The sequence below is a fragment of the Hemiscyllium ocellatum genome (assembly GCF_020745735.1).
Source record: "Hemiscyllium ocellatum isolate sHemOce1 chromosome 15 unlocalized genomic scaffold, sHemOce1.pat.X.cur. SUPER_15_unloc_13, whole genome shotgun sequence".
Lineage (NCBI taxonomy): Eukaryota > Metazoa > Chordata > Chondrichthyes > Orectolobiformes > Hemiscylliidae > Hemiscyllium > Hemiscyllium ocellatum.
In genome coordinates, this window is record NW_026867449.1 from 12501 (window position 1) to 22500 (window position 10000).

Sequence of the window (10000 nt, forward strand, 5' to 3'; positions counted from 1 at the left end):
GAGTCGGGCAAGCCTGTCAAAGCTTTGAGCGAATGTCAAAAGCTTTAGACTTCCGCGAACTCTCCGGCTTGCACTGAGACGCGAGGTCGATGTGCTAAGCACCACGGGGCCCCTTTCGCCTGCAGGTCCCGAGCCGCCAACATGTTCTTAGTATCGTGTTCTCCAAACCTGGGTGACGGGCACCGCAGGGAGGCAGAGCCATCGCACTTGCCGGGTGGCAGAGGAAGGACCGGACTATGTACAATAGCGGCCAACGACTCCCAGAGCCGGTAGTGCGGCGTCTGCTCTCAGCCTAAGAGGCTTCTGGGAGTGCTCAGGCAAGGGTCAGCCTGCACCCTTGCTGGCAGCACCCAGGGGAACCAGGACGCTTGCATCTCTCGCCTTCATTTTCGACACAAACGCCTGAGGAGGGAAGCCAACCCTCCGTGTGTCAAGAGACCGTCCCCGCCCCGGCCTCCGACTGATTCTTAGAACGGACGGAAAGAGTCAGGCAAGCCTGTTAAGACTTCCGCGAACTCTCCGGCTTGCACTGAGACGCGAGGTCGATGTGCTCAGCACCACGGGGCCCCTTTCGCCTGCAGGTCCCGAGCCGCCAACATGTTCTAAGTATCGTGTTCTCCAAACCTGGGTGACGGGCACCGCAGGGAGGCAGAGCCATCGCACTTGCCGGGTGGCAGAGGAAGGACCGGACTATGTACAATAGCGGCCAACGACTCCCAGAGCCGGTAGTGCGGCGCCTGCTCTCAGCCTAAGAGGCTTTTGGGAGTGCTCAGGCAAGGGTCAGCCTGCACCCTTGCTGGCAGCACCCAGGGGAACCAGGACGCTTGCATCTCTCGCCTTCATTTTCGACACAAACGCCTGAGGAGGGAAGCCAACCCTCCGTGTGTCAAGAGACCGTCCCCGCCCCGGCCTCCGACTGATTCTTAGAACGGACGGAAAGAGTCAGGCAAGCCTGTTAAGACTTCCGCGAACTCTCCGGCTTGCACTGAGACGCGAGGTCGATGTGCTCAGCACCACGGGGCCCCCTTCGCCTGCAGGTCCCGAGCCGCCAACATGTTCTAAGTATCGTGTTCCCCAAACCTGGGTGACGAGCACCGCAGGGAGGCAGAGCCATCGCACTTGCCGGGTGGCAGAGGAAGGACCGGACTATGTACAATAGCGGCCAACGACTCCCAGAGCCGGTAGTGCGGCGCCTGCTCTCAGCTTAAGAGGCTTTTGGGAGTGCTCAGGCAAGGGTCAGCCTGCACCCTTGCTGGCAGCACCCAGGGGAACCAGGACGCTTGCATCTCTCGCCTTCATTTTCGACACAAACACCTGAGGAGGGAAGCCAACCCACCGTGTGTCAAGAGACCGTCCCCGCCCCCGCCTCCGACTGATTCTTAGAACGGACGGAAAGAGTCAGGCAAGCCTGTCAAAGAATTGAGCAGATGTCAAAATCTTTTAAGACTTCCGCGAACTCTCCGGCTTGCACTGAGACCCGAGGTCGATGTGCTCAGCACCACGGGGCCCCTTTCGCCTGCAGGTCCCGAGCCGCCAACATGTTCTAAGTATCGTGTTCCCCAAACCTGGGTGACGAGCACCGCAGGGCGGCAGAGCCATCGCACTTGCCGGGTGGCAGAGGAAGGACCGGACTATGTACAATAGCGGCCAACCACTCCCAGAGCCGGTAGTGCGGCGTGCGAGGTCTGCTCTCAGCGGAAGAGGGTTTTGGGAATGCTCAGGCAAGGGCCAGCCTGCACCCTTCCTGGCCGCTCCCACGGGAACCAGGCTACTTGCAATCCTTTCCCCCAATAGCAAGTGCCTTTTGGAGGGACGGCCGGAGTCAACGTGGGGTTTGCCCGCCCTCCAAAGTGTCAAGAGACCGCCGCACAGGCCTCTGACTGATTCTTAGAACAGGCAGCAAGAGTTGGGTAAGTCTGTCGAAAATTTGACAAAGTGTCAAAAATTAGACTTCCGAGAGCTCTTGGGCATGCACACAGGCCTGTCATTCAAGTGCTCTGCCCGCGGAACCGTTTTTCGGATGCCTTTCAAAGTGGTCCCGCGCCGCCATTTTGTTCTAAAAATCGTGTTCCCAGAAATCTCCGGGTACCCCGCCAACCTCACTGTGTCACAATGTCAAGTGGCACTGAATGGGTCTGAATTTCAAATTCGACTGCTTCGCTCTGGAACTCGAACCCGGCAAAACCGTTTGGATTTTTCCCGGTCCAGACTTCCGCGGCAGACAAAGTTAAAGTTTTCGGGCTGCAGACTCAAAACGACATCTGGCCAACCGCCGGGCTCAATTCGCCCAGTTCCTCCGGCACTTCGGAACTCATGTTCGGCATGAGTTTTTGAATCTTTCCCGATGCTTCGGCATTTTCCTCCGCTGACACTTAGAATATTTTTCACACTTGGCCGAAAATTTTTCTAAGTTTTTCTGGTTACTGATTTCTTCTTTTCGGGCATTTTTCTAAGTTTTCTTGGTTACTCATTTCTCATTTTCAAACATTTTTCTAAGTTTTTCTGGTTACTGATTTCTTCTTTTTGGGCATTTTTCTAAGTTTTCTTGGTTACTCATTTCTCATTTTCAAACATTTTTCTAAGTTTTTCTGGTTACTCATTTCTCATTTTCAAACATTTTTCTAAGTTTTTCTGGTTACTGATTTCTTCTTTTTGGGCATTTTTCTAAGTTTTCTTGGTTACTCATTTCTCATTTTCAAACATTTTTCTAAGTTTTTCTGGTTACTGATTTCTTCTTTTTGGGCATTTTTCTAAGTTTTCTTGGTTACTCATTTCTCATTTTCAAACATTTTTCTAAGTTTTCTTGGTTACTCATTTCTCATTTTCAAACATTTTTCTAAGTTTTTCTGGTTACTGATTTCTTCTTTTTGGGCATTTTTCTAAGTTTTCTTGGTTACTCATTTCTCATTTTCAAACATTTTTCTAAGTTTTTCTGGTTACTCATTTCTCATTTTCAAACATTTTTCTAAGTTTTTCTGGTTACTGATTTCTTCTTTTTGGGCATTTTTCTAAGTTTTCTTGGTTACTCATTTCTCATTTTCAAACATTTTTCTAAGTTTTTCTGGTTACTCATTTCTCATTTTCAAACATTTTTCTAAGTTTTTCTGGTTACTCATTTCTGCTTTTCCAACGTTTTACTAAGTTTTGCTGGTTACTGAGTTCACACTTTTAAACATTTTCGGGCATTTTTCTACGTTTTTCATGTTACTCATTTAGCACTTTCAGGCACTTTCCTATGCTTTCCTGCTTACTGATTTCACACTTTTAAGCATCTTCGGGCATGTTCCCTAAGTTTTGCAGTTCATTCGTTTGGGACAGTCAGGCAGCTTTCCTAAGCTTTCCTGGTAACCGAATTCACATTGTTGAGAACTTTGGAACCCTTCCCTAAGCTGTGCTGGTTACTCACTTTACCTCTTCAGACACTTGCCCCCGTTGTGACAGAGACCACTTCCCGACTCGGGAAATGCACCAAATTCGGCCTGAACTCAGAGGGCAGTCCCCCCTCGAAGGCGTGGAAGTCGGCAGAATCGCCGGGTCAAATCCGGCTGAGCTACCCGGCTTGGAAGCCTCAAAGTCGGTATGAGCTGTCAGGTTCACTCCCATCCCCGTTTGGACCACTTCCCGACTCGGGAAATTCACCAAATTCGGCCTGAACTCAGAGGACAGTCCCCCCTCGAAGGCGTGACAGTCGGCAGAACCGCCGGATCAAATCCGGCTGAGCTACCCGGCCCCGAAGCCTCAAAGTCGGTAAGAGCTGTCAGGTTCACTCCCATCCCCGTTTGGACCACTTCCCGACTCGGGAAATTCACCAAATTCGGCCTGAACTTATACAACAGTCCCCCCTCGAAGGCGTGACAGTCGGCAGAACCGCCGGATCAAATCCGGTTGAGCTACCCGGCTTGGAAGCCCCAAAGTCGGTAAGAGCTGTCAGGTTCACTCCCATCCCCGTTTGGACCACTTCCCGACTCGGGAAATTCACCAAATTCGGCCTGAACTTATACAACAGTCCCCCCTCGAAGGCGTGACAGTCGCTAGAACCGCCGGATCAAATCCGGTTGAGCTACCCGGCTTGGAAGCCCCAAAGTCGGTAAGAGCTGTCAGGTTCACTCCCATCCCCGTTTGGACCACTTCCCGACTTAGGAAATTCACCAAATTCGGCCTGAACTTAGAGGAGAGTCCCCGCTCGAAGGCGTGGAAGTCGGCAGAATCGCCGGGTCAAATCCGACTGAGCTACCCGGCCCCGAAGCCTCAATGTCGGTAAGAGCTGTCAGGTTCACTCCCATCCCCGTTTGGACCACTTCCCGACTCGGGAAATTCACCAAATTCGGCCTGAACTTAGACAACAGTCCCCCCTCGAAGCCGTGGCAGTCGCTAGAACCGCCGGATCAAATCCGGTTGAGCTACCCGGCTTGGAAGCCCCAAAGTCGGTATGAGCTGTCAGGTTCACTCCCATCCCCGTTTGGACCACTTCCCGACTTAGGAAAATCACCAAATTCGGCCTGAACTCAGAGGGCAGGCCCCCCTCGAAGGCCAGGCATTCGGCAGAACCGCCGGGTCAAATCCGACTGTGCTACCCGGCCCCAAAGCCTCAAAGTTGGTATGAGCAGTTAGGTTCACTCCCATCCCCGTTTGGACCACTTCCCGACTTAGGAAATTCACCAAATTCGGCCTGAACTTAGAGGAGAGTCCCCGCTCGAAGGCGTGGAAGTCGGCAGAATCGCCGGGTCAAATCCGACTGAGCTACCCGGCCCCGAAGCCTCAATGTCGGTAAGAGCTGTCAGGTTCACTCCCATCCCCGTTTGGACCACTTCCCGACTCGGGAAATTCACCAAATTCGGCCTGAACTTAGACAACAGTCCCCCCTCGAAGCCGTGGCAGTCGCTAGAACCGCCGGATCAAATCCGGTTGAGCTACCCGGCTTGGAAGCCCCAAAGTCGGTATGAGCTGTCAGGTTCACTCCCATCCCCGTTTGGACCACTTCCCGACTTAGGAAAATCACCAAATTCGGCCTGAACTCAGAGGGCAGGCCCCCCTCGAAGGCCAGGCATTCGGCAGAACCGCCGGGTCAAATCCGACTGTGCTACCCGGCCCCAAAGCCTCAAAGTTGGTATGAGCAGTTAGGTTCACTCCCATCCCCGTTTGGACCACTTCCCGACTTAGGAAATTCACCAAATTCGGCCTGAACTTAGAGGAGAGTCCCCGCTCGAAGGCGTGGAAGTCGGCAGAATCGCCGGGTCAAATCCGACTGAGCTACCCGGCCCCGAAGCCTCAATGTCGGTAAGAGCTGTCAGGTTCACTCCCATCCCCGTTTGGACCACTTCCCGACTCGGGAAATTCACCAAATTCGGCCTGAACTTAGACAACAGTCCCCCCTCGAAGCCGTGGCAGTCGCTAGAACCGCTGGATCAAATCCGGCTGAGCTACCCGGCTTGGAAGCCCCAAAGTCGGTATGAGCTGTCAGGTTCACTCCCATCCCCGTTTGGACCACTTCCCGACTTAGGAAATTCACCAAATTCGGCCTGAACTCAGAGGGCAGGCCCCCCTCGAAGGCCAGGCATTCGGCAGAACCGCCGGGTCAAATCCGACTGTGCTACCCGGCCCCAAAGCCTCAAAGTTGGTATGAGCAGTTAGGTTCACTCCCAAACCCGTTGGGACCACTTCCCGACTTAGGAAATTCACCAAATCCGGCCTGAACTTAGACAACAGTCCCCCCTCGAAGGCGTGACAGTCGGTAGAACCGCCGGGTCAAATCCGGCTGAGCTACCCGATTTGGAAGCCTTCAACACAAAACCCATCCGGCAATGCCACTCAAAAAGGGCCCAAATTCAGAAACACCCCCTTCAATAGGTACCACTTCCTCGGAGACACTACCGGGACACGCTCCCCTCGGCGAAAATTAAGCCCCCACCACTAACTGAAGCCAACCGCAGCCCCAACTTCAACGGAGAAATCAGTAACCAATTCAAAAATGCACTTGGTTACTGATTTGTACTGCTTCAAAAATATTCTAAGTGTCGCTGGTTACTGATTTGTACTGCTCCAAAAATATTCTAAGTGTCACTGGTTACTGATTTGTACTGACTCAAAAATATTCTAAGTGTCGCTGGTTACTGATTTGTACTGACTGAAAAATATTCTAAGTGTCGCTGGTTACTGATTTGTACTGACTCAAAAATATTCTAAGTGTCAGTGGTTACTGATTTGTACTGCTCCAAAAATATTCTAAGTGTCGCTGGTTACTGATTTGTAATGCTCCAAAAATATTCTAAGTGTCGCTGGTTACTGATTTGTACTGCTTCAAAAATATTCTAAGTGTCAGCGGTTACTGATTTGTACTGCTTCAAAAATATTCTAAGTGTCGCTGGTTACTGATTTGTACTGCTTCAAAAATATTCTAAGTGTCAGTGGTTACTGATTTGTACTGCGTCAAAAATATTCTAAGTGTCGCTGGTTACTGATTTGTACTGCTCCAAAAATATTCTAAGTGTCGCTGGTTACTGATTTGTACTGCTTCAAAAATATTCTAAGTGTCGCTGGTTACTGATTTGTACTGCTTCAAAAATATTCTAAGTGTCAGTGGTTACTGATTTGTACTGCTTCAAAAATATTCTAAGTGTCGCTGGTTACTGATTTGTACTGCTTCAAAAATATTCTAAGTGTCAGTGGTTACTGATTTGTACTGCTTCAAAAATATTCTAAGTGTCGCTGGTTACTGATTTGTACTGCTTCAAAAATATTCTAAGTGTCAGTGGTTACTGATTTGTACTGCTCCAAAAATATTCTAAGTGTCGCTGGTTACTGATTTGTACTGCTTCAAAAATATTCTAAGTGTCAGTGGTTACTGATTTGTACTGCTCCAAAAATATTCTAAGTGTCGCTGGTTACTGATTTGTACTGCTTCAAAAATATTCTAAGTGTCAGCGGTTACTGATTTGTACTGCTTCAAAAATATTCTAAGTGTCAGTGGTTACTGATTTGTACTGCTTCAAAAATATTCTAAGTGTCGCTGGTTACTGATTTGTACTGCTTCAAAAATATTCTAAGTGTCAGTGGTTACTGATTTGTACTGCTCCAAAAATATTCTAAGTGTCGCTGGTTACTGATTTGTACTGCTTCAAAAATATTCTAAGTGTCAGTGGTTACTGATTTGTACTGCTTCAAAAATATTCTAAGTGTCGCTGGTTACTGATTTGTACTGCTTCAAAAATATTCTAAGTGTCAGTGGTTACTGATTTGTACTGCTTCAAAAATATTCTAAGTGTCGCTGGTTACTGATTTGTACTGCTCCAAAAATATTCTAAGTGTCGCTGGTTACTGATTTGTACTGCTTCAAAAATATTCTAAGTGTCGCTGGTTACTGATTTGTACTGCTCCAAAAATATTCTAAGTGTCGCTGGTTACTGATTTGTACTGCTTCAAAAATATTCTAAGTGTCGCTGGTTACTGATTTGTACTGCTTCAAAAATATTCTAAGTGTCAGTGGTTACTGATTTGTACTGCTTCAAAAATATTCTAAGTGTCGCTGGTTACTGATTTGTACTGACTCAAAAATATTCTAAGTGGGGCTGGTTACTGATTTGTACTGCTCCAAAAATATTCTAAGTGTCGCTGGTTACTGATTTGTACTGCTTCAAAAATATTCTAAGTGTCAGCGGTTACTGATTTGTACTGCTTCAAAAATATTCTAAGTGTCAGTGGTTACTGATTTGTACTGCTTCAAAAATATTCTAAGTGTCGCCGGTTACTGATTTGTACTGCTTCAAAAATATTCTAAGTGTCAGTGGTTACTGATTTGTACTGCTTCAAAAATATTCTAAGTGTCGCCGGTTACTGATTTGTACTGCTTCAAAAATATTCTAAGTGTCAGTGGTTACTGATTTGTACTGCTCCAAAAATATTCTAAGTGTCGCTGGTTACTGATTTGTACTGCTTCAAAAATATTCTAAGTGTCAGCGGTTACTGATTTGTACTGCTTCAAAAATATTCTAATTGTCAGTGGTTACTGATTTGTACTGCTTCAAAAATATTCTAAGTGTCGCTGGTTACTGATTTGTACTGCTTCAAAAATATTCTAAGTGTCAGTGGTTACTGATTTGTACTGCTTCAAAAATATTCTAAGTGTCGCTGGTTACTGATTTGTACTGCTCCAAAAATATTCTAAGTGTCGCTGGTTACTGATTTGTACTGCTTCAAAAATATTCTAAGTGTCGCTGGTTACTGATTTGTACTGCTTCAAAAATATTCTAAGTGTCAGTGGTTACTGATTTGTACTGCTTCAAAAATATTCTAAGTGTCGCTGGTTACTGATTTGTACTGATTCAAAAATATTCTAAGTGTCAGTGGTTACTGATTTGTACTGCTTCAACAATATTCTAAGTGTCGCTGGTTACTGATTTGTACTGCTTCAAAAATATTCTAAGTGTCAGTGGTTACTGATTTGTACTGCTTCAAAAATATTCTAAGTGTCGCTGGTTACTGATTTGTACTGCTCCAAAAATATTCTAAGTGTCGCTGGTTACTGATTTGTACTGCTTCAAAAATATTCTAAGTGTCGCTGGTTACTGATTTGTACTGCTCCAAAAATATTCTAAGTGTCGCTGGTTACTGATTTGTACTGCTTCAAAAATATTCTAAGTGTCGCTGGTTACTGATTTGTACTGCTTCAAAAATATTCTAAGTGTCAGTGGTTACTGATTTGTACTGCTTCAAAAATATTCTAAGTGTCGCTGGTTACTGATTTGTACTGACTCAAAAATATTCTAAGTGGGGCTGGTTACTGATTTGTACTGCTCCAAAAATATTCTAAGTGTCGCTGGTTACTGATTTGTACTGCTTCAAAAATATTCTAAGTGTCAGCGGTTACTGATTTGTACTGCTTCAAAAATATTCTAAGTGTCAGTGGTTACTGATTTGTACTGCTTCAAAAATATTCTAAGTGTCGCTGGTTACTGATTTGTACTGATTCAAAAATATTCTAAGTGTCAGTGGTTACTGATTTGTACTGCTTCAACAATATTCTAAGTGTCGCTGGTTACTGATTTGTACTGCTTCAAAAATATTCTAAGTGTCAGTGGTTACTGATTTGTACTGCTTCAAAAATATTCTAAGTGTCGCTGGTTACTGATTTGTACTGCTCCAAAAATATTCTAAGTGTCGCTGGTTACTGATTTGTACTGCTTCAAAAATATTCTAAGTGTCGCTGGTTACTGATTTGTACTGCTCCAAAAATATTCTAAGTGTCGCTGGTTACTGATTTGTACTGCTTCAAAAATATTCTAAGTGTCGCTGGTTACTGATTTGTACTGCTTCAAAAATATTCTAAGTGTCAGTGGTTACTGATTTGTACTGCTTCAAAAATATTCTAAGTGTCGCTGGTTACTGATTTGTACTGACTCAAAAATATTCTAAGTGGGGCTGGTTACTGATTTGTACTGCTCCAAAAATATTCTAAGTGTCGCTGGTTACTGATTTGTACTGCTTCAAAAATATTCTAAGTGTCAGCGGTTACTGATTTGTACTGCTTCAAAAATATTCTAAGTGTCAGTGGTTACTGATTTGTACTGCTTCAAAAATATTCTAAGTGTCGCCGGTTACTGATTTGTACTGCTTCAAAAATATTCTAAGTGTCAGTGGTTACTGATTTGTACTGCTTCAAAAATATTCTAAGTGTCGCCGGTTACTGATTTGTACTGCTTCAAAAATATTCTAAGTGTCAGTGGTTACTGATTTGTACTGCTCCAAAAATATTCTAAGTGTCGCTGGTTACTGATTTGTACTGCTTCAAAAATATTCTAAGTGTCAGCGGTTACTGATTTGTACTGCTTCAAAAATATTCTAAGTGTCAGTGGTTACTGATTTGTACTGCTTCAAAAATATTCTAAGTGTCGCTGGTTACTGATTTGTACTGCTTCAAAAATATTCTAAGTGTCAGTGGTTACTGATTTGTACTGCTTCAAAAATATTCTAAGTGTCGCTGGTTACTGATTTGTACTGCTCCAAA